The sequence below is a fragment of the Prionailurus viverrinus genome, chromosome B4, assembly GCF_022837055.1.
Source record: "Prionailurus viverrinus isolate Anna chromosome B4, UM_Priviv_1.0, whole genome shotgun sequence".
Lineage (NCBI taxonomy): Eukaryota > Metazoa > Chordata > Mammalia > Carnivora > Felidae > Prionailurus > Prionailurus viverrinus.
The window spans coordinates 88,176,973-88,198,278 of NC_062567.1; the positions used below are offsets into that span (position 1 = coordinate 88,176,973).

At 41.7% G+C, this 21,306-nt stretch overlaps 1 protein-coding gene across 1 annotated transcript in view; it reads left to right on the forward strand.

The window, feature by feature from the left end:
- Nucleotides 1-21,306, forward strand: part of HMGA2 (high mobility group AT-hook 2) — a 140,510-nt gene that overhangs the window by 13,626 nt on the left and 105,578 nt on the right. The window lies entirely within an intron of this gene.

The following is a 21,306-nucleotide window of genomic DNA, read 5'->3' on the forward strand; positions in this document are numbered from 1 at the left end:
ACCAGGTTTAAGTTTCCAGATTGTTTTTTTTTTTCTTCCCTTAGTGGTCCTTCTTACATACTAACATTTGTGACAGTGGCCTCTGTGCAAGCTCTTGATCCTGCAGGAACACCGATCCTGTATCTTTTTGAGACCAGAAGTTCAGTGATAGCTGAAGAGCTTCGCTAATTTTACCACTTAAAACTTGTTCCCTTTGCTGCTGCGCTACCCATGTTCTTCTGGTCTGTCTTCCCATTGACAGCGGAGAAAAGTCTTAAACATGAGTAAAACCATTTCTCAAGAACGATAAAGGCGTCCCCCATACGAGGAATCATCTGTGATGGGATCTTTGACTTTCTTTTTCTCCCTTCCCTGGTTTAGTCTTCATGCTTCATCGTTTTAAAAAGTGTCTTCGCTTCTATGCCGGAGTATATTTTCCTGGTGGTATGCCATTCCTTTCTCCTCTTGAGTTCTACATCACTTTCTATTTATACTGTGGTATTGCCTTTCATTTAATTTATTCGTCTTGTATTTTTTTTCCTCTGCTCAACATGTGTTGGGATTAGATTTCTTAGCACAAGGAAATGGGGATGATCGTTAGATTAAAAACATCTCAGTGTCGCAGTATAACCTTAAAGTAAAGCATTGCATTCAACCTTCTGGTCAATAAATGAATGATCTCCAAACCTACCCACCGGGTGGTAATCATCTGGGCTGTTTGATATCTTCAGTGTTGGGGAACTCACTACCTCTTAAGCCTGCCTCTTCCTTCTTGGAAAACTCTGAACATTAGAAAATTCTTCTATCTGACTCCCTCTAGCTTCCGCTCACTGTCCTTGGTCCTCCTTCCAAGGATAGATATCTAGTAATTGTTTTCACTTTTATTCATGATAGTCCTTCACGTATTTGAAGACGATTAATGAGTATTCTTTGTTGTCTTTTCTAGTCTGAATATCTTCAGTCCTTTCGGTTTTTTTCCCCATAAAGGAATATTCTTGTTTTTCTCTTCTTAGTATGTTTATTAACCTTTTGAAATAGGTCACCCAGAGCTAAGTATCATGTTCCAAGTGTGGGCTCCACAACCGGTGGGTTTATCACCTTTCTTGCTGTATGTGTGGTTCCAGTTATCTGTTACTGACTAATTAGTCAACCATCCCCCAACTTAATAATTTTTTTTTAAAGCCATTTTATCATGCTCATGGATTCTTTGGGTCAGGAATATGGGCAGGGCACAGCAGAAAGTCTTGTCTCTGCTTTAGGATGTCTGGGGCCTCAACTGGGAAGACTCAAACCGCTGGGGTTGACTCAGGCACTTGGAGTCTAGATTCTGGAGTCTTCTTTACTCACATCTTGCTTTTGCAAGATGGGCTTGAAGTCTGGGTGCATCAGGAGCACCCACACACCTGGCTTTTCCAGCTTGGTGGCCTCAGGGTAGATATTCAGCCTTCTGACATACACTCATGGCTCCTAGACAAATGAGGAGAAAGCTGCTTAGTCTCAGAAGTCAAAAAGTGTTGCTTCCATTTACATGCCAGTGAGCACGCGGTTGGCTAAGTTGGTACTGGCATTCATATTGAATATAGGTCTGCCAGTTTCTAAGCATCAGAACTTTGAGACGGCATCCCCCTGAGCTAATCAATAAGAAAGACCCATACAAACTTTCTAAAATGCAACATAATAGAAAACGTAAGTTCTTTAAAGTCAGGAGATTAAGGTCGCTAAAGTGAAGTAAGTTGTAAGCAACTACAATGACAGTTAATGAGCACAAAAGCTTCCATCAAGTGTGACTTCTTTTTGGTCTCTCATCTTTCCTGAGCTATAATTGACATATAAAATTATGTTAACTTCAGGGAACCAAAGTGATGATTTGTTACTTACGTATTATAGAATGACTGCTGTAGTAACATGTGTGAAGTCCTCCACCCCCCTCACATAATTACCTTTTTTTTCGTTTGTTTTTGTGGTAAGAACAATTAAGATCCACCCTCTTAACAACTTTCAAGCATATAACACCGTGTTGTTGACTATAATCACTTGCTAGATCCCCAGAATTGGCCACTGAAAGTTTGTATCCTTTGACTGTTTCCTCCTTTCCCCCGTCCTCCACTCCTGGCAACAACCATTCCACTCTCATTCCTATAAGTTTAGGTTTTTAGATTCCACATGTAAGAGGTCTCATTCAGTATCTGTCTGTTTCTGTCTGACTTACTTTGCTTAGCCTAACACCCTCAAGGTCCATCCATGCAAATGGCAACATTTCCTTCTTTCTCAGGGTTGAACAATATTCTGTCCCATATATTCTGTGTGTGTGTGTGTATGTGTGTGTGTGTGTGTGTGTGTGTGTGTGTGTGTGTGTGTATACACTCGCGACATCTCCTTAAACATTCATCTGTAGATGGACACTTAGGTTGTTTCCATATCCTGCCTCTTAAATGGTCTTCCTACCTTTTATCTGTTCTACCTTTGGGGTATCCTGTAGTGTTCACCAATAACATCTGTAGGTTATAGTCACGTCACCACTCTTCTCGGAAGCTTTCTCTAGTTGCACAGATGACCACTGAGTTAATCACAAAATGCCCTAGCACTTTCAGGCCCCACCCCCTCCCCAGTTTATACCCACCTATTTTTATGGCTTTATTTCCCACCACTCATCTTTACACAGCCAGTGGTTCAGCCAAGGACCTACGTGGTTTTTTTTTTTTCCTCAGTGGATTCTTCCTTATTTGAGGGATATATGCATTCCAGCCATCTGATCTTTATGTTGGGTAAGAACCCCATGTGAGGCATCCACCGTAGAAACCCCTGCTTTCTGGGGCATCCTCATTGACTGTCATGATTTCTAATTTTTCATTGGCTGTGAGAATGAAAAATGTCCTGTGGTGAATTGTTACTAGTCCCTGATTTGGTTCCCAGAGAAGAGTTGTTCTACTTAGAAGAGGAAATAAAAGGAAATTGTGTATTTTTTCTAGACAGTGTGTTTCCTCTTTGCTTGTATACTGTTGGGGGCGGGGGGAGTATGCAGCCAGTCACAGCAAGGCATTAATTTCAGTGCCATTCTTTGCTGGAAACCTTGTACTGAAGAGATAAATTATTGCATTTTCCATAGGAAATGGGCTTGTCCTTTATAGTTAGTTCAGTTCTTTCCAACAGTGTCGTTTACCAATTTCCTTGTATTAGAGACATAATTTTGACTGGATTTACTAGGTACGTGGCCTAAAAGCCAAATTGCTACCCTTTTATTCTTCTGAGTTGTTAAATTTTGTTTTAAAGTTCTTTCACTTTTAAAAAGATATCTTATAAATCTGACAGCGTCATGTGAGAGACCTGGAAAAAAATACCTACGGTGTGACTTTCTCATCTGATGCGATTGGAATCAGCAGCTCGTAGGTTGCTCAAGAGTTGACTAACCAAAAGCATGCTAAACCAAAGTCGACTAACCAAAAGTAGATGGAGGGGAGAAACTTGTGTCGGTCTTGTTTTGGAGAGAGATGGACCATTGGCTAATCCAGTGAGTATATTAGCTGAATTTTGATTAAGGGCACTTCTCTTATTTCCTTTATTCTCCTTTGTTCCCTCCATCCCTGGAGTTTGAATTAGATTTCGGGTCTGCTATTTTGCTGAGCTAATCTGGACTTCCGCTTTTTTTTTTTTTCTTTTTCTTTTTCTTTTCTTTTCTTTTTTTTTTTTTTTTTTTTGACATGGAGGAGGTGAGAGGTTAAGGAAGGGGAGAGAAGTGGGACCAAAATTTTCTCCTGGTCTTTAATAGTTGGGAGCTCAAGATCTGGATTCGGGTGGCTTGGATTCCAATTTCGGCCCATCACTTGCTTAACTGTGGATTCTTGAGCAAATTACATGACCTTTTAAAGACCTAGTTTCCTTATCTCTAGAAAGGTGGTGAGAGCGGCACATTTCTCACAGAGTTGTTAGATACATATATTTCTCATACGTAGAGTTGTTGCAAGGATTAAATACGATCATGCATGCAAAGGGCTTAGTAAAAGGCGTAGCACGTGCAAGTGCTCAATAAATATTAGGCACTGTGATGAATTCCACTGTGTATTTTCATATAGATACCGCTGACAGCCTAGACCCTACTTAACAGCCACCGATAGTTACACACATAGAGTGAGGTGGCAGTCACGTACCCAACCAACCAAGGACCCTTGATGGTATCATCCTGTCTTTAATGTATCTGTGCTGAATATCATCAAGCTTAGGAACTGCTTACAAATAATACTAAAGCGCTTTTTAAAATTATTTATTTATTTTAGTGTTTATTTTTGAAGAGAGAGAGACAGAGAGTGAGCAGGGGAGGGGCAGAGAGAGAGGGAGACATAGAATCTGAAGCAGTCTCCAGGCTCTGAGCTGTCAGCACAGAGCCCAACAGGGGGCTTGAATTCATGAACCACGAGATCATGACCTGAGCTTAACGGACTAAGCCACCCAGACGCCCCAAAAGTAATTTTTTTTAAAATTTTTTTAAACGTTTTTTTAATTTATTTTTGAGACAGGGAGAGACAGAGCGTGAACAGGGGAGGGTCAGAGAGAGGGAGACACAGAATCTGAAACAGGCTCCAGGCTCTGAGCTGTCAGCACAGAGCCTGACGCGGGGCTCAAACTCATGGACCGCGAGATCGTGACCTGAGCCAAGTCGGCCGCTCAACCGACTGAGCCACCCAGGCGCCCCCCAAAAGTAATTTTTAAAAAAATGTTTTTTTTTTTGAGGGCGAGACAGAGACAGAGAGAGCGAGCGAGTGTCGGGAGGGGCAGAGAGAGAGGGGTACAGAGGATCTGAAGCAGGTTCCGTGCGGACAGCAGAGAGCCTGAGGTGGGGCTTGAACTCTCAAACTGGAAGATTGTGACCTGAGCTGAGGTCGGACGCTTAACCAACTGAGCCACCCAGGCGCCCCCATATAAAAGTACATTTTAAATCTATTTCCAGTTAAGGGGGAGATTTTATATAGCAGCTTATAAATCTTTCTTCCAATTGTGGAGGTTTGGTGTCATGTGTTGTTCATCAGTTTGAAAGTATTATTCCTTCTGTTTGTCTCCATACGCACATGCAGAGATGTGCTGGTTTCTTGGAACCTCCATAGAATTCCATTAGTCAGTCCTTATGCCAGTTGAAACTAGGCATTTAATAATTGCCTTTCTCAGTTTTTGCCGATGAAGGGAACTCATCACATAGCAGAGTTAGTGATGGGAAATACTTGGAAAAAATTTCAGAGGATGGACTGAAAGCTCAAGAAGATGTGAACCTGGTGGATGAAAAGCTCCATCCAGATGTTGCTTAAAGAAGCAACTAGTACTTCCAGAAGAACAGAAAAGCAAGGATGAAATAAGAAAGAATAAAGCACTGGGAACAAAGATGCTTGGAGGTGTTTTGTTTTCAGAATATCTTTATGAGAAAGGAAATTAATAACAGAAGGGAAGTATACCCCCAATATGAATTAATGGTTTGTAAAGAGAAAAAAATCCTCTGGAGATACTGAGATTGACCTAAAAATTGAACCGAGGACTAGCTGCTGAAGCTTCATTTTGAATGGTCGCTAGGCAGTTAATAACAAACCCCAGCTGTTTCGGGGGTTGCTCGTTCTCTTTATTTGGTAACAGGGTGTGTGCAGTACGTTTGAAACCTATGCATTTCCGGGACACCTGGGTGGCTCATTCGGTTAAGTGTGGGACTCTTTCTTAATTTGGCCTCAGGTCATGCTCCCATGGTTGTGAGATTGAGCCCCTCGTCAGGCTCTGCCTTGAGCGTGTAACCTGCTTAAGATTCTCTCTCCCTCTCTCTCTGCCCCTTTCCCTGCTCACGCACACTCTCTTCCTAAAGCAAAAAAATATATAAACTAAAATAAGAATATGCATTTCTGTTCTGTCTCTTCTGAGGGGGCAGTTGTCTTTTGTTAAAGAGCTTGTGATGCCCAGGAAAGTGATGTCATTTCAGCTGTCAGTCAAATGTGGGGATTTGAGATAGGCAACGGAGTTTTTTGTTCTTTCAAGTCTGAAGAAATCTAGAAACTTAAGTGATTATTTGAAGATCCAGAACAGGAAATTAAATCGGAATAAAGCCTGTTACAAACTAGACTGATTAAAACTCTTCGGATTTCTTCTAAAGATCCCAAGCATTAATGCATTGAGGAACCTGGAAATCTGATGTTGAAGTTCAAACATTAGGTTTTCATTTCCATTACTTTTTCCCTCCAGATGTTTGTTACTTTTTTTTTTTTTTAGCTTTTAGCCATTTGTAATTTAACACTTGCTTTGTTTAAACTGAAGTAGAACTTTGATGTTTAGAAAGGAATATCCAATAATGCATATTGCAGATAATTGTAACTTTTTATGGGAGTCAGAGGGAAAGAAATGACTTTGATATAACATCAAGAACTGCTAATGGAGTGTGTGAAGGCAAAACCATTTTCCCTTAGAGACTTTTTGTTATAACATGCGTTAAAAAATGGAGATGTTCCCTCTAAACCAAACATGGTTCTTTGATATATGTTCAGTAATTTAAATATTAATCTTCCAATGCATATAATGTGTTTAAAATTAATAAGCAGTGTTTGCTGAAATGATCTCCTTTGCAATGTTTTCTGATAAACATGGAATACTTTGCAAACTCTCATGGAACTCTTGGTGGGGGGGCGTGAGAAGTGGCTTAAGTTTATTATTTTTTTTAACTTTATTTGGTTTTTTTATAGCTGACTGTGAAACTCACTAACATAACTATTTAAAGTTGCAAGGTTAAATATGAAAATACTAAGAAATAAATTATACTCTGAAGGCAAGAATTAGATTTGTTCATTCATAGCTTGATTCAAGATCAAACTCCTTTCTTACTTGTCGGAATGTTGAAATGCTGGTCTTAATTGTTCCGCTGAATGAGTCCTTAAAAACGAGGCTGATAACCTGCCCTGTTTTGTCATCTGCATGGCCAACTGCTTACCAGATCCTGACTGTTCAGGACTACACAACCATTGACCTCAGGGTCTGCCACCCAGGTATTGCTGCCACAATATCACAATAACCATGGGACCTTATCAAACTATCATCAAGGGAGGACATATTTTTGTCCCATTTGTGATTGAGTGGCAAATTATAGACAGGAGCTAGTTCAGATAAATGTTCTATTTCCCTGCACAAAATTAGCAGCTCAAGAAGCCCTGTCTAAGACAATTCTACTCTAATTAAATGTCAGGTATTATGGAATTCAAGATGATATGAAATTATATGACGGTAAAGGTATTTAAGACCTTATCCATACCGCCATGCACATAGTTAGCTGTGCTTTCCCAAAATTGAGTATTTATGGATGGGAGTAAATTTTTCTAAAATATTAGAAGTTCTCATGATGTATATAAATAAGTTTATATACATTCTCATGACGTATATAAATGTATATAAATAAATGCCACATCCCTCTATCCATACACACACACACACACACACACACACACACACACATTTTTTACTAGGCAACATAGGTAAAACTACTCCATATTTCAAGATAATATTTCTGTTATTTTTTTATTTAAAAGAATTGTTTTAACATTTTATTTATTTTTGAGAGACCGAGAGAGACAGAGTGTGAGTGGGGGAGGGGCAGAGAGAGAGAGAGACACAGAATCTGAGGCAGGCTCCAGGCTCTGAGCTGTCAGCACACAGCCTGACAGGGGGCTTGAACTCATAACTGAGAGATCGTGACCTGAGCCGAAGTCTGACGCTTAACCGACTGAGCCACCCACACGCCCTTGTTCTGTTTCTAAGGGTGGAATCTGTTTTTACTTTAAGGTTCTTTTTTTAATCCAGGAATTCCTTATTCCAAACTCTTCAATACCTGACACAAATATTTAACCATTTTTGGCAAAATTTCAATCTGATGGGACTTAATCAAGCCTACTCTGTCTACATTGGAAATAAGGACTTCTGTGTTTTAAGGAGCTGAATACCTTTGGGCAGGTTGCTTAATTTACCCATGCTTTTTCTCTTGTTTAAGTACCTCACAGGAACATTCTATCTGTAACTAATGGCTTTCAAGCATTTTGGGTTGTAAAACACAAGAACCTTTATTGAGACAGCCAGCTCAGTTACCCAGGGACTGATTTTTGAGTTTGTAGATGATCCAGCCTCCTCCTGTCCCCTTCTTTGCTTTGTTTTCCCTGCTCCCCCTGCTGCCTGCCCTTTGGCCATTTCACTACTCATTAGCACCTCCACCAGATGGGGGGCAGGGCCAGGAACAGGGGGTCAACTCTGGTAAAAGAGTTGGTGGGAAAGAGGCGGGGAGTCATGGCAGACATAAGGTTTTCTGATTTGACGGATCCAGGCTACCCCATACTCTATCCTCAGGGGTAATCCAATGCAGCAGTTACAGTGAAATTTGTTTTTTCACTCAGTGTTTATTCATTTTTATAATAAATGTGACTTTAGAAGTAAGATAAGATGTCTTTTTAAGGATGCTGTAGGAAGCAAAAGTCTCTGTTTTTCTGTTTCCTCAGTCTTGATGAGCGGCTGCAAAGCAGGCTTGGGTTGGCAGGCCTTTGCCCCCTATTCGAATCTAGCAAAAAACGCATTAAATCTACTCTTACGTTAGACTCGGGTTGTGGAATAATAGTTCTTCAAGTTCAGGTAGAGGGAGATGGCTTTATGATGCTTAAAGAGTCCTGTTTGGGTGTGAATAGATCATGTAGCTAAGCCTAGATGTATGGCCAAGGGAAGCCTTGTGATGGCCTCAACGCATTAACTCAGAAAGCGCACTTTGAGTGTCTCTCTGAACCCGGTATCACGCAGAAGGCTGAGCGTGTAAAGTGGACAACGCAGGCATGCAAGAAACTGCTCGGACACTGTTTTCTTCACTTGTTTGTTTGCTTCTCTCTTGTTTGGCTGGACCATAAACCCTAGGGTTCCGATGGCAAGACCCTTTGCTTTTGTAATTTTCCATTTGTCGAAGCGTTTTGCTAGAGTCTTCTGACAGTCCTGTGGATCAAGCCCTGTGGTAGGTAGGTCCTGGGGGGGTTACTGAGGTCAGCAGCACAGATGGGGGCTGCCTTTGGGGCACTTACAGTCTGGGGAACCAAACAGGAAAATCTGATGCTGGCCCATTAGATTACTACCCTGGGCTTTGGGTGCTGAGAGGCTAAATGAAATTCCAGTTTTCAAGTGTTGTGAGCTCTTTAGAATTCAACAGTCCTTCCACAGAAATGATTGTGTTGCTTTCCGATCCCAAGAGCACTCCATAGCATTCTTTGAATATAGCTATATATATATATAATCTATGAATTAATTGTACTAGGGGGCCTGGGGTTACATTTTCTCTTTATCACCCACGGCAGATATCCAGGCTTACATCAAAGGTATGCATACCTATTTGATTAATCAAAGTAGTGAGTCATTTTATCTCATTAGCGTAGGTTTAAAAAGATAGGTACTAAATTGTCAGATATAGGCTCCAGGAAGGAGGGGAAATGGAATCAGAAAGAAAGAACAGAAGGATCAGATAGTTCTGTCGGGCCACTGCTTCAGCATACGTTGCTCTGATTTTTTGTCTTTGTTCATGCTGGTAATTTATGTTTGCCAGATAACTTTAAAGTCGCTTGGTGTCAAAGCGATTAATTTATACTCTAAGATTTCCGGGTACTGCTACCCTTTGTATTTGAAAATGAGCCCTTGAAAGTAGAAAGCTTATGTGTATCCTTTTACTCTTAGCACCTAGGACCTAGGAGGAAATTCCGCAAAGCGATTCAGAGCTCAGACCGCCTGCGCCTGCGCTCAGTTATCAGCTTATCAAGTTATCAGCTTATCAAGGCAAGTGGCTCATTGGCACCAGCTCAGTCTTCTTGTGTGTAAAATAAAGGGTCGTAAGAGTTTCCATTTCGTAGGATGATTTTGTGAGAATTACGCGAGAAGCCATCCAAAAACTGTATTCGGTCTGTGGCAGGTGTTCCCATCGAGTTGTTGTGACGTTAGTACGGTTGCAGGCCCGCGGCAGGACTTCATAAATGTTTGCTGAATAGAATGACGGTGTTTCTTACTGTGCATAAAACATAGTCTTTGCATTTTTGATTTCCAGTAGGAATGTGGATTTGAATTGCATTCTGTGGCTTTTTTTTTTTCTTTTAATCTGATGATGTGTATTTTCAAAGAGGCTACCAAGGGGTTAAAAATAAAAACCATCGGCATCAAAAGCAGTGTTTGTAATAATTTCAAATTCCAGCTTATGCCCTTCCCCTGAAGAAGTAAGCTGTGAGCTGCTATCACCCAGGCTCGATACAGACTCCGGATGCCTTGCCCTATATTAATGTTTCCATTCCCTCACTCCTGGAAATAGCGTTGTGCTTTCCAAAATAGACTCTAGTGCTGTACCTTCAAAGAATTTTCGTCACAGCTTTGGATCATCAGAAAAACAGAAGAAAGCTTTGTTGGCAAAACCTCACAGAATAATTTTCTCAGGTAGTTTCTAATTTTTTCTACAGAAACTTCTTTTAATTGCCTGTTTCCCATTTCCTTTGCTCCCAATTTTTAGTGTTAACATGGAAATAAACAAAAGGGGGAAATCGGTTAATAACTATTTGTCTCTTTGACTTCTTTCAGGGGCATTCTGAAGCACTTAAAAGGACACACAAAGCAGTGGGGTTTACAATTAAGGGTTCATTGGGGGGGGCGGGGGGGGGGGTGGCGAGTGGAAATCTAATACCCTAGGTTTTACATCACTAAAGGGGTAAGGACTTCACAGTCAGAATAACAAAGGTAGCAATGTCACATAACTTAGAAGTTTAAGCATTAACATTACCAATAAAGGAAGTGCAGGTCTGCCAAGTTTCCAGAGGATCCAAATATTTTCGGTCTTGAGGGAGCACCCTATTACGGGAACCACCAAAGCCCAGGGAGGTGAGAGAATTACCCTATGTGGAGGAACAGGGAATCGTAAGATTATAGCTGATACTGCCCTATAAAGTACCGTTTGTTTTGCAGTCTTTTATCACTCACTGTTCCAAAGGATTCTGATGTCAGAGAAGACATAGACCAGTGTGTGTCAGAAGCTGACCCTAGAGTATAGTTTCCTTATTACAGAATCTGTCCCTACATTTTCTTTCCTGCCATTATTCTCTTGAACGGCCCAACTTCAGTGTTCTTTAAATTCCCTAATGGCAATTGACGAAGCATCACTATCAGCTGATAGATCCGGCATGGAGTTGAAAGGTATGAACTTGACCATCTCTGTGCTCCCTCCAACACCCCCACCCTCACCCCTCCACACATCCCTCACACACACACCCCCACCCCCCGCCTGTTCTCTGGACACCGACATTCCATGGGTAGTACTGTTCTTGACGCTGGGTGTGCGACTTGGGAGTTTATTGGAAAGAATGGAAAGACAATGTGTGATAATACTGTCCATCCTGGGACATTTTCATTCTCCTGTGCTCTTATTAAATTGTAAATTTCTTGTTTAGGACTCAGTCAACTTTGACTTCACATTCTTTATTCCCTTTTCCTGTCTTTGACCCATATATTTCCTATATGTGTTGGATAAAAATGAACTCATTCCCAACCCGAATTCACCCTCTTGGAATTCCTTTCATAGCAATGGGCTAGAGTTTAACAATGTTCTGTGTAGATTTGCCATGTATGGTGTGCTCATTTCCAGGCTGTCAAACCAAGGCGATGGTGGGTCCTGGCTTTCTATTAGTAATTTTCTTCTTCCAGGGGTGGTCTCCTTTTTTGTGATACTAAAATTTATCCATGAATCAGTCAGGCTTAGGATTTTGTGTGTTGCTTTACATCCTGTTTGGACAATTGATGGGGTACAGAGAAACCATTTAAACTCTGACATTTTCTAAACAATAAAATGGTAACTTTCGTCTAACACATAGTCTTAATCCTCTGGGCCGTTAAATCACTAATCTCAGTGGACATCAACTGGGATCCTGTTCAGATGTTAGCACCTATGAGAACAAAACGGCTCTATTGTCTAACCTGCATTGCGGAAACCTCTTAGGTGTTTCTCAGTCTTCACAGGGAAACTAATTCGTGCCATGTGGACTAAATACCACATCGTTTCCTGCTATGGAAAAGCAAGGGAGGCTTTTGTGTTCATTACCTACATTATGGGATTAATAGGATGTTCATTGTACCTAGATTGTAGAGTTTGAGGGCACTTGGCCACACCTGATCTCAGTGTGAAGAATTCCCCTGTGACTGAATTTGGTTTTTGTTATTTTGGTAAAAAAAAAAAAAGAGTTTTCTGCCCAGGATTATTATAATGCGGTATCTATTCATCATTGCTCTTTCCTATTCTTTTAAGTAATTCTGTTACAAAAAATTTAGTTCCCCACCCCCCGATTTGAGAAGCTGACATTTTCTATCCTTAAGGCAAATGCAACTTTTAAAATTTGTGTGACAATTTAGGTGTCTTACGTTGAGGCTTTTTTCTTTTTATAAAATGTTTGAGACCGAGAAGACGTTTCTAGTGGTTTACTTACAATCTCAAAGCTACCTTTGGTAGAAAAATCTCTTTATACATGAGAAAAAGCTGTCTAGAGAGATTTCATGAGTACTCTTGGTGACACGATGCCTGCCTGTGACAAGAAAGTCTTATATTCAACCTAAATTTCTCCTTATACGGTTTTCAGTCCATTTCCTCTTGTGTTGTTCTTAGCGGTGACAGAGAACCTCTGGCATGTCCTTCTTCAAAATAATTCTTCCGACTCGGGGCAGTGTGAAGTGCACACACACTTTGGGTCCTAGCAGATCCGGGTTTGAGTCTGAGCCTCAGCACTGACCAGCCTTCAGCCACTGTTGCCTCTCTGAGTCTAAACGGCTTCTCATGTAAAACACAGCTGATAATCCCTCCCTTGCATTTTAGCTCCAATGTCTAGTTCCTAGTAAATGCTCAAAATACAGTGCCTTGTATCATCTGTGTTAGAACCTGTGAGAATTTATTAAGTCAGCTTTTTCTTTTCCGTGGTAACATTCCCAGATATTTCTAACTTGGTCCTGTTTTTCTAACCTACTAATCTCAGTTCGAAAGGAGACTTCAGTTGGTGTTGGAGATGCAACACTAGGTTTGCAACGAAGGTCTTATCTGACTTGCTTTCTGACTTAATAGATTTGTGGCTCTATGTCCTTAAGTAAGCCACTTAACATCCTTGAGCTGGTTTGCTCATAGGTAATCCGGGGATGACAATTATATCTTCCTCGGCTTCCTCTCTGGGTTGTCGCGAGGATAACGTAAGGAAGTAATTTGTGGGCCACGACGCACCGTACAGGCATAAGGTGATAGCGGTAAATATAATCGGCAATTAAAATTTAACACTTTCCAATCGGTTGAATGAAATTGCTTATTGTTCATAAAACTTCTCATACTTAGGTCACCGTCTTCAGCCTCACCCTCGTCCTACGTAGCAATTATGCTCTTGTTCTATTTCTGTTTTCATCTGCTCTTACAGTTGGAAGGCTAAACCAGATAACTCTAAGATGTATGATGACACATATGAAAAGAGTTCCAACATGAAACGATTGAGCTTGTGTGTCGAGAGGGTGAGTCAATAAGGAGTGTCAGGTGAGGTTCAGAGGGGGCCAGGTGATCAAAGGCGTGAATGAAGGGCTGAAGTGACACAGGAGAAGTGGATGAGCTGGAAAGATGTCCAAGATGATGGGCATTAGAGGAGAGGGTTATAGACCCGTGTCTCCTAAGATAGTCACTGCCGAGTTTCAAACAGAAGAATGGCGTGCTCGAAAAATACCTGAATGAGAAGGGAACTTTGGGACACTGGCCATCGCTTCCAATGGAAGTGACTTGGGACGTTGCAGTGATCCCAAGCGGTAGAGCACAACCCATTTCTGCAGAGATACAATCTAAGGAGGAGGGGTGGTCTGGCAGACTGACCTGTGGGGAGCCGAGGATGTGGTGTTGGAGAAAACCAGCAGGAAAGCCAAGTGCCTCAGCTGTGAGGGCCCGAGCCATGAGGACTGTCTCCGAGTGCTCAAATTGGAGGGTAAGAAAGTAGAGTGGACACAGTAATATTTAAATAGCTATTTACCCATATTGTCTTTTTTTTTTAATTTTTTAACATTTATTCATTTTTGAGAGTGAGAGAGACAGAGCGTGAGCGGGGGAGAGGGGCAGAGAGAGAGGGAGACCCAGAATCTGAAGCAGGCTCCAGGCTCCGAGCTGTCAGCCCAGAGCCCGACGCGGGGCTCGAACTCGTGGAGTGTGAGATCACGACCTGAGCCAAGGTCGGACGCTTAACCGACTGAGCCACCCAGGCGCCCCTGTATTGCCTTTTTAAAAAAAATCTATTGAGTATACAGTTAGCCTTTGTAGAAGCAAGAAGCTTTCCCCCATATTTGTATCATACCAGTTTTTCGTTTTGTGACCTCATTTCAGTTTGGTTTCGTTTTGTGTTTAATTATGGTGCTGAAAGTCCTCAAGTTCGGGTGGTAGAGAGTAGGTTTTTGTGAAACATCCCTGTTGATTAGGTTACTTATTTCTATATTCCGGTAAAACCAGCCGCAGTGACCCAGCTGTCCATTTGGGACTTGTCGATGCTGCTTTCCTGGGGCCCTTTTCTCCATGGCTGTCTGTGACCTTAGCCATTGAATCATGTAATCGTTTTTGGCCTCCTAAGTCAATGATTCTGAGTGGGCAGAGTGGTAGTGTGATGTCATGTCTGGGGCATGAGCCTGTACCCTCACCGCACATGGGTCCCCACCCTTCCTGGTCTGGGCAGCTCAATACACAGTGCTTGGCACATAGTGAGCGCTCAATAAATTTAGTTGCTTTTCCTGTCTCTCTCTGGACCTCAGAGAGGAATATCCAAATTTGAGAACACCACCATGGTGTTAGGTTCCCCAAGTAAAACCCATAGTGAAAGCAGAGGCAGATGTGTGGGAATGCACTTTCAGACTCCAGTCAATCTACAAAAGACGATTACACTGGGTTTTACAGCGAGGCTTCCCATGCTCACGAATCATAATAAAATCTCTTACGGGATTAATGACTTTGAACCGAATGCAAAATGGATAAACTATGTGTGATATTGTGACATTTGAAAGTATTCAGTATGAAAAATAGCCGATGGGGGTACATATTTAGAGATACTTTGTGTTCTGCACCAACGTTGTTTGGATTTTATTGACCTCTCTTCTTCCCTGCTAAGAAAGATCAGAAGGATGGCCCTCCACGTTGTTTCCAAATTCCTAGATAGGAGAAACGTGAAACTAGAAAGGGACCTTTTGATAACCTTACACATTTGTATTTTTTTTTTAATAAAAAAGCTTCTTTCTTGCCCTTTCTCTGGGAGAGAGAAAAAATTAGACTCCCTTCCTTTCTCCCTTTCTCCTCTACTCCAAATTCCAGAAAATGAACCTTTCTTTTGAATTCAGATCATCGTAGGTTCGTTTGCGGTAGTAGAAATTGTACTGAACAATCCCTTGTATACTTCGCCCATTTCCGCGTTCACCCCCATGGTGATGTTTTGTAAAACTATAGTACAGAATCCCAGCGAGGATTTTGCATGAATACATTCCACCCGTTGCGTTCACATATTCCCTTTTTTATGTGTCCTCACTTGTGTGTGTGTGTATGTGTGTGTATTAAGTTCTATACAGTTTTACCACCTGTGGAGATTCATGCATGACCGCCTGAGATATTCTCTTCTAAGATTGCACGGTGCTTGAGAGTTTTCAGCACATCCTGTGATGACAGACATGAAGTGTCTTCTCTTCTAAGTACGCAAAAACTGTGTGGCTGTAGGAAGGTGGGGAGTGGAAATCTGGCCGATGGTTCCTGTCTGTGGCTCTTCAGTTACTCTTTCACATTCCCTCATTAGAAAAGGCCGGCTGGCCCAGCCAAAATCATAGGTGGGCTTGGCACACAGCTAACTATTTGCCTGGAGTAACTTATACTTTTGTATTATGTTAAGAGTTCTGCCAATTTCGGAGGCCAGGAAGCAAAGAGTTGGCCTAGTGGTGTAACACACCTGCTTTTCCCAAGGCCACGTACAACAACAGGCTGATTTGAGTATGTGTTTGCCCTCCTGGGATATATTGAAACAGGTCTCCAGAGTCCTCGAGTTGTGGATACATACTTTTCTCCCTCTAGAAATCCATTTCACACGGATTTTGAATGTCCAGGAGAACAGATATTCATTGGGGAAATGTGCTGTTAATTGTACTTTGGCTATCTGGCCTGGTCTCCAGGATGAACAGCCGTAGAATCCTGTTATCTTGAGACCTGTAAGGATATCCACATTTGAGAATGCCACAATACCATTAGATCGCCCAATTAAAAAAAAAAATTGCAAATGGCTGTCATACACGCACGCACACACACACACACACACACACACACACCCCACAAAGTTGTGCTGAAATGCAAACACTGGCACGTGGCCCAGCTGCCCCACCAGCTAAGTATCTCAATCTTGTGCTCCAGCCTGAGAAAAAACCAGATTTGCAAATAGTTCAACGTGTGACTATTACAATTTGAGAACGACAAAGATCTGTCACGTTCGACTAGTCACTCCTGGAATCCGAGTGTTTGATGAGATGACCACATTTAGGATGATGATGGTGTTTGGGCATAACAACCAGTGAACAACAAGCTGTAAGTGTAATCACTATGGATCCTTGTAGAGAACAAGTTTAGTATATTTGCTACTGTTCTATCAAATCCTAAATCCCGATTATACCGTAGCATATAAAGAAAGCACTTCTCTTCCTCTTTGGGCTAATACTTCTACTTGGGACCAATGCTTTAAAACTTCATGATTTACAAGTGACATTCTTTGTTGGTAACAATTATTTAAATGATTTAAATAATCCAAGCTTGCTTTGAAATCAACTGGAGACATTTTGAGAATCTTGGAAGTTTAGAAAAAAACTGTATATTAAGAAAAATATGTGGAAGAGTATCAGAAGAGGTTGCTCTTACTTCCATAACATACTTCTCTGGGTCTTAACTTGATCCAAATAAACGTGGTCAGACTGCTGGCGTGCCATGGAAGTGGCAAATGGAAGCCTACAGTTCTGCTTCCTGTGTCCTGTTTTCTGGCACCGAGGCCTTGTCTAAGCTATGCCAAAATAGCGACTTCTTTTTTGTCGATATGAAACTGTTGGTCCGCTTGGTGCTTGATCTGCCCAAGACTTAGTTTAGAGATTATGTGGTTGAATTCTCTCATATTCTGCAGGTAACAAAATGAAGGTTGAGAGCAATGAAATGTCCAGTTCAAGGTCACACAGCCTCATCAGCTAGGACAAGAATCAGGTTTCCTGATGCCTAGTCCATTGCTTTTCCACTTTAGGGAGCAGGTGCCTGTCACCCCACCAGTCTTTCACGGTTTTCCATTTGTAACATTGGCCATTCTTCTGATGAACCTCTTCCTTTGGATCCTGTAAGAGCTTCCTGGGGCTGCTGTAAAAAAGTACCGTGAACCTGGGTGCCTTAACACAACAGAAATGTATTCTCTAACAGTTCTGGAAACTGAAGGGCCTGAGATCAAGGTGTTAGCAGGGACACGCGGTCTCTGGAGGCTCAGAGGAGAATCTGTTCCATGCCTTTCCCTTGGCTTCTGGTGTTGCTTGATGCTTCTCGACGTTCCTTGGCTTTGAATGCATCGTTCCAGTCTCTATCTCTGTTGTCAGATGATATCTTCCTGTGTGTCTGTATGTCTCCTTTTCTTTAAAAAGGACTCCTGTCCTATTTGATTAGGGCCTATCCTAATGACCTCATCTTAACTTGATTACGTCTGCAAAGACCCTATTTCCAAATAAGGCCATAGACACACAGGGAGTTAGGACTTCAACATTTTGGGGTGGGGGGAGGGGAAGGGGCACAATTTACCCCATGGCAGCTCTCTTTAGCTCCAAAACTATTTTTAGAACCAGGCAGGTATTTGTAACACACTATGAGAACCTGCAAAGAATTTCATTACATGTAAGGCATCATATCCAACATTGGTAGTTTGTTACAATAACACATTGAAAAGATTTATAGACTGCTTTGGGTGTGATTTTTGGACTAATTCTCTGCTTTGAAACCATTTGTTGGGCTCTGTTTATTTAAAGGAGGGAATGAATAGACCTGAAAACACCTAATTTTCATTTTCATCTTAGCTTGGAAACCAGTAATTTTTTTTTTTGAGAATTGAAAACTGTATCACAGAACACGAACACTATATTTATCATTTTGATCTTCAGTTATTAGATGCTTGTCTGTGTGCTAAGCGTCCCGCCAAGATGAGAAAAAAACACAAAACCCGAACTTAATAATATTGTTGTAGTAATGAAGTCTAGAACCAATGTTTGCTATATGATATTTAATGGTATGTGTCCAGTTTTTAAGTGAAACTCAGAAGGAAAGAAATCCTATTCTCAACTGTATGCATTCCCCTAAATCTCCCAGTTGGATGTAATAATTTGCATTCATAAACAAGCTTCTTGACCTCATTTCTTTTGATCAGCTTGGGAGGAAATGCCCATATAACTTTAATTTATACCTTTCTTAAAAATATTTTTCAACCAAGTACAGGGAATGGATGCCGTGGCCTTTATTAACTTTTATGCATGTGATTCCAAATATCCCTTTAAAGTAATATCTTTTAGCTTCAAATATACTTCTTCCCATAAGGCTGGTCCCCATTTCCTATAATCTTACAGACCTAGGAGAACAATATTTTCCCTTCTGCCGTTTTGATAATTACGTCCTCTGTGCTCAGTGGTGGCCTATTAACTAACATGAATACCGTAGTCTTACAAAATAGCCTCAAATTTCCATATATTGGAACTGTGAGAATTTTCTGTAATGGTGCTTTCGCAATAACGATGGAGGTGCAGGTATTTCCTGAGGATTAATGACCAGCTGGGAGGAACCGGTGGCCCTTGGCTCTGCCTCCCAGCCAGCCATTAATTCCAAGGAAATGTCTTTTGCTAAGGTCGTTATTGCTGTTACGAGCTTAAGATGGAAAAACATAATAGGCGTATGAGTTGTTTTTATGGGTTGATGCCGTTTCCAATGGTATGTACTAATTCGAGAAAATAAATGTGTGTCCACGCAATAGCAAGTCAGATTGTTGGAATCATCCCTCAGTATTCCATATGTTTTGTGACTGACTTTATAGCTCTCTACCTTTACCACAGAGAAAAATGAAAGAGAGAAAGAGCATCTGACTCAAGTAATTCTTAGCTTGGTCCAAGGCTTGAAAGTGTTGTATGCAGTGACCTATTCGGAAACACCAGTTTCTTTTATCAACCTCAAATAATATTCGTGTTTAATGTGTGTTGGGAAGTGAAAAAAAGGAATTTATTTTCCATGTTTGTGATACTGCTTTTTCTGGTAGAATAAGGTGCTGCAACCCTGTAACCCTGTAATAATTTTTTTCTGTGCTTCTTTGGTTTTTCTCTGTCACTTGTTTGACAGGCAGCCTTACGTTTATGCTTTTCCACGCTGAATCCATGATTCAGTTCATCAATTAGCAATTGAGCACTACGCAGCTTAATCATTCAACATTTCGGGGGAGTACATAAATGCTACATTTAAATGTGTATTAAATGCTGCAATAATGGGAGACCCTTTGACACAAAACACACATGCACACAGAACCCCCAGGAATGAAGCCAGAGTATCAGAGTGTGGCCCATTATGCTCCTTTCTGATTCTTGTAAAAAGAGAGTCCTTTTGCATTTCGGCTTCCCATCTTAATCAACCGGCCTGTTCCACTATTTTTGATCTAAATTACTAACGAAGTTAATCTAGAAACATTCTTAGAAGTCATAAAAGGGAAATCTTGACAGTCCTGGAATATCGCCACGCTTGACTTTGTGGAGAGACATGTGGACTGTGTCACCCAGGCACGGCGCCCGTGGACCTTTTGTATCTATAATACCAGTTAGTGACTCTGTGTTTATCGAGCTGCAGGTAGAGGCCATGGTTGGTGGAGGATTTGAAACGTTACAGGACACAGATCTGTACTCAAAGGAATCAAGCTAAGAAATCTCATCCTGTCTGGCCCTCAAATTCTTAATCTCCCTTGTTTCCTTCTTCATCATATTCACCTACAGCCTCCAGGTAGGGGTGCACATTGGTGAACTCATTTGCAGCCAGATTTCTTGAGCCTGCTTTGCAAAGGTCTTCAAGTGTCCCCAGCCTGCTTCTCCGTTCCCTCTCCTCGGCTTTTGACATCCATGAAAAGCTGAGATGCCGCTTTGCCTCTCAGGCCCACCCCTCTGCTTTCTTTCCCTGTTGTTGAAGGTGCTGGGCTTCTCCCACTTCTTCTAGAACAACCGTCCAGTAGAACTTCCTGTGGTGATGGAAATGTTCTGTACTTATGGCATCCAGTAAGGTAACCACTAGCCACGTGCGGCTATTTGAACACTTGAAGTGCGGCTGGTGCGTGAGGAACCGAATATTTGGGTTTATTTCACCTGAATGAATTTGAACTTGAATAGCTGACTGTGGCTAGTGGCTACTGTATAGGATAGCAGTCACCTTTGGTTCCATGATGTCTCTGCCTTCCCTCCATGCCTATCCTTTTTACCTTTAGAATTTTTTTTTAACATTTTTATTTATTTATTTATTTTTGAGACAGAGAGAAACAGAGCATGAATGGGGAGGGGCAGAGACAGAGGAGACACAGAATCGGAAGCAGGCTCCAGGCTCTGAGCCATCAGCCCAGAGCCCGACGTGGGGCTCGAACTCACGGACCGTGAGATCGTGACCTGAGCTGAAGTCGGACGCTTAACTGACTGAGCCACCCAGGCGCCCCTCCTTTTTACCTTTATAGTACTTTCTCTCGATTTCATTTTAACTCCCACCTGCCCCTGGAGGAGACCTCCTTAATGCCCTTCAACTCAAATTTTGCCACATTCTGCCTTTGGTCTCTTGCCTAGTAGTACAAAAGTCAAATAGCTATGACACACAAGCCACTATGCTTGGACCTGGAGGAAGTTCAGAGAGAAAGAAAACCTATTCGTTCTCCTCAAAGAGCTTACAGAATAGAAAGAACCGGGGTTTTCTGGGTGATAGTGAGCAGAGGATTCATGGTTCAGCAATAGCCCTGACTAAGTCCTATGGGGACTTTCCTGAGTTTATGTCTTTGAGATGGGAGGTATTGCAAAAACATATCTGATTTTATTTCTCGAGGGGTTGACTTTCAAACCATTGTTTTTAAGTTTATTTCTGAGAGAGAAAGAGAGTGAGCGTGTGCGTGCACACCCACGGGGGAGAGAGGTGGGGCAGAGAGAGAATCCCAAGTGGGCTCCACCCTCAGCGTGGAGCCCAACTCGGGGCTAGATCTCATGACCCTGGGATCATGACCTGATACGAAATCG